This window comes from Monopterus albus, unplaced genomic scaffold (genome assembly GCF_001952655.1).
Source record: "Monopterus albus unplaced genomic scaffold, M_albus_1.0 scaffold7.1, whole genome shotgun sequence".
NCBI classification, from domain to species: domain Eukaryota; kingdom Metazoa; phylum Chordata; class Actinopteri; order Synbranchiformes; family Synbranchidae; genus Monopterus; species Monopterus albus.
The window spans coordinates 2,190,678-2,194,891 of NW_018127887.1; the positions used below are offsets into that span (position 1 = coordinate 2,190,678).

The 4,214-nt window shown below is 36.3% G+C and overlaps 1 protein-coding gene across 1 annotated transcript in view; it reads left to right on the plus strand.

The window, feature by feature from the left end:
- The first annotated feature begins 489 nt into the window (after positions 1–489).
- Positions 490–4,214, plus strand: part of cald1b (caldesmon 1b) — a 24,787-nt gene continuing 21,062 nt past the window's right edge. The window contains exon 1 of the mRNA XM_020622369.1: positions 490–560. The gene's annotated coding sequence lies outside the window, so the exon portion shown is untranslated. The remainder of the gene's footprint in view (positions 561–4,214) is intronic.

A 4,214-nucleotide genomic window follows, 5' to 3' on the forward strand; every position in this document is an offset into this window, starting at 1 on the left:
TTCTTGTTTCTCTTTATGTGGATGTAGTGGTACTATGTATCTTGGTAAACATTAGACTGTATAAACCATAGTGTTGACATGTACCTGCAGACAACTGGTCATTTCTTCACACCAGCAAAGGGATGAGTGTAACATGCCTTAAGCTTGTTTATTAACTGCCTCATAAACTAAGACATTTTTAGGACAATAGATTTTATCAGTCATTCAAAACACTCTTATGCATTATATAACAGAAATTTAGTGGTGCAAAATCATGTAGAAAAGAAAACACCCTGACCCACAAAGGTTATGTTTATAATTTTCTCAGAAACACTGATTTATGCTTACTGTTTATTTTTAAAGACAACATCTGAACAAAACCTACAACATTACAGGAGAAAATCTCAAAACATTTAACCTGAAAACCATGGAATTGATGACATTCCTATTTATATGCCCTGTGAGAACATCACTAAGTTGCAGCTTTGGCAGGCGGGGCTGCTCATGCTGTGCTTTTAAACCTCTGGTCGCTCTCCCACTGCTGACTTCCAGCAGGACAGTCACTGTGATCTGCAGACTTGGTAAGTTTTCATGATGCTATCCTGTAACTTATCTAGTTAATTCAGGATAAAGAGGAATGTTTTTAACTGAATTATGTGTAGGAATTAGAGATTTGGAATCAAAGTTTAGTAGATGATTTTTGTCACTAATGACCGCTGACATTGTGCTGATTTCCATACATCACAAGACTTAGACTTAAGCAGCTGGTTTACTTTAAGAACAGCTACTCTAAATTCAACACTGCGACTTAATTGTTGACAAAAAGTAGGTTAAATGTTGTATAGATACACAACTTCTCTACTCCCACATACAAATATTTTATTTCTGATTTAATCTGGATACACCTGTCTCAAAGTGAATTTTTCATATATCTGTTGCAAATACAACTTTATGACATTGATTGGAGAAAAAGCTAAAGACTGGATTAAGAAGTACTCAGTCTCTATGAAATGTTAAAAGGACTAAAGAAGATACTCAAGGGTGCACTACTTTGAGGAAAAGCCTGGAAGGTACAACTTCCTTAGTCAGACTAACAGTTCGACAAGAAGGAACTAAATGTGTAGAGAAACATTTTTTAAATTCTATTTTATTTTTTGCTCAGTGACAAAAGTGCAACAATTTTTTAAATGCAAACATTTCTTTATTGTAGATGTATAATTTACTCACAATACTGTTTCATAAACTGGTTGGTGAATTCTATTGTAGTTTGGATAGTTATTTTGACACAGTCTACAAAACTATGTCTAAAATGTTACTGAGCAGCATTTAATGCAATAAAAGTTAATAAAATACAGTTCCTTTCAATCAGGGGTCATCAAATTAAGAGGAGTGCAAAACATAAAGCTCATATAATTTAAAATGTTTCTGCTGAGAACTTGAAGGCACCGTGTCCACATTGCATTCATAAAATAATATTAATAGGGTCCAGGTAGAACCTGCATAGCTCTAACAAAATGGCATATTTCATGAAATAATTGTAAACTGAAATAATGTAGTTGGGTCATTCTGCAAATGTGTGGTTTCAAACTCCCAAACTTCCACTTTTTCCACTTTTCTTCACACTCACATTTGTTCTGTTCAACACAAGAGTGAATACAATTAACTGACTCTAGTTTTTGCAACTCTTACACTGAGCAGACATCCGGCTGTGGAAAAGCAGTGGTGGACATGCCAAAGCAGACTGCTATTCCTTAGATGGTATTGAAGATAAAGGCTACAACCACATGGGGTTGGAGTGTGTGAATTTTTAACCACAAGCTCTGCTTCTTGGGAGCTGGAAGTGTGTGTGTGGATTCACATCCTCTCCCTTCTTTATTACACAACTCAGAATAAGTTTGCATCATGAGAGTGAAAACAGCATTGTACCCACAGTAAAATGTTTGTGAGAGTTCAATAATTTTTATTTAATGACGTGTAACTGTGGAGGTTTAATTAAAAAGCAGCATCAACTTAGCAGTTTGAGTTTAACAGCTGTCATTAAAAAAAAGTGAATCAAATTAGCCAAAAGAAGAACTGATACAGGGAAGATTTGGTTGCTGATATTAGTCTGAACACAAATGAGTCTTTGTAGTCAAAATGAAAGGCAGAGAGAGTGTGGCTGTACAGATGGGGACACTAAATGGGAGAGGAAATGATTCTGGACGTGACCAAATAACAGGAGGGGTAGAGGTGATTGTTAATAGCTCTGATAATGAAGCTATTCATCAGCAAATCAGTCTGCCATTAAGTCTCCTCAAGGAGAAGTAACATGCTTTGCATCAGTACCTGAACAGTTCAGGAGTAGGATTAATTTGTTTAAATGTCCAGCTGTTTCTAATCCACTGTTTAACCCTACTATTATTATAAAATCAGCTTCTAACAATCATAGTCTTTTTATCAACAGTAACAATCAGCCTTCCATTCATATTTTCTGGCAGCATTATGGAAAGCTGTATCATAGCAGTCCCAGTGGAAATAAGTTATTCTTGGAATGCCACTTAGTAAAGCAGTAGGTATTTTTTAGAGTAAACCACACTCTCTGTCCATGTCCTTGCACCTTGCCAAGCAGAGACACTACAACTAACACAGGCTGTGCACTTCCTTAAAAGGAGGCTGAGTACGCCATCTCATTGGGGACGTGGAACAGGGCTTTGAATCTGGATTAATTTAGTGTCTTGTGTCACCAGACATTTTTTATTCCAGTGACTCAAGTTCAAAGTCCTATTTATCAGAAAGAAAATAACAATTTCCACTTTTTTAAGGTTCACCTCTCAGTTGCTGATGGACTCCTTGCATCCCTTTGTGGAGCTGTAGAGTACTGAGTGGAGGTTCTGAAGAGCCTGAGTGTGTGTCCTGCCCACCCTGATACTCTGTATATAGATGTTAAGATGCTTTCAAATCTCCACTTTAACAGCTGATGGGTTTGGGCAACAAAACAACACACACCCTTTTTCTACCAAACTGTACACATTTTTATGAGCCACAGAGAAGGTCAGTGCTACAGTGTGTTGTGGCTTGTAAACTGTGTGGAATTTGTGTCTTGGTCAGGGACTTTTTCATACATGACCATGTTTGGTCATGTGGAGCTGCTGTGGCTTCTTGATCAATTGTAAATGTTTCTCTGGAAACTGTTTATCTACAGGCCAGTTGAAAAACGTTTTTTACTTTTTAATGAGAGTGCTGTCAGATTCTGGGCAAGTTATCCATTGTTAATCAGTGGAAATTACAATGAGAGGAACAAAATGATCTATTTTAATTCCTTATTCACCAACTTCACAACTAACAAGTACAATTGTCTAGAAATGTTAAAGGATTTACAGCATTAGATTAAACAAATATTCATATCCAGTACCTCTGTCTTCACAGTAGAAAAGGCTGAAAAGCTTGTGAAAAGTTTATTTGTTATTTTACACTTTCTTCTTTGTTCCAATCACAAACTATACTGGACTGATTACAAGAGAGAGCGAGCTTGATGGTTACTAATGCATGTAAGTTCTTCCTGAACATTTCCTGACTGTTGATGCACTATTATAACTTGTCAAAGTAAATCACACAGGTTTTAATAGAACATAATGCTTCTAACTTGTCTCCTTTTGATATGTGATTAATTTACTGGCTGACTCAGGCTCCCTCTCCTCACTGAGCCAGTAATCACAAAGTCAGCCAATAACCAAAAAGCACATGATGTGTACACAGTGCTGAGATGAACAGAAACACAAAAGACAATAATCCATTAAATGCTTAAATGGGAATCACACCAGACAATTTTTTTGCCAGTGTACATTTCACATTCATGCCAGGTAGTCACAGTGTTTTAATTTGCAAAATGTCAAGTGAATTACTTATAAATGATATTAGTGATCATCTACCTGTATTTTTGGTTTATGACTGCCAGTATAGAAAAGAGAGGCCAAAAACAAATCTTTTTTATAGGAGGGTGACGAATGAACATGCTGTAAGGAGGCTAAAAGAGGACTTTATGGGGCAAGACTGGGAAGCAGTTTACAAAGAGGAAGACTTAGACAAAGCATATGAGCAATTTTTAAATATATTCATGAAAGTATATGACAGGAACTGTCCTCGTAAGCAGTATAAAAACAAAAGGAATTACAGTGGGAAACCGTGGATGAGTAAGGGATTACAGAATGCATGTAAAAAGAAGAATGCGTTATATAAGGAATTCATAAAGGACAGAT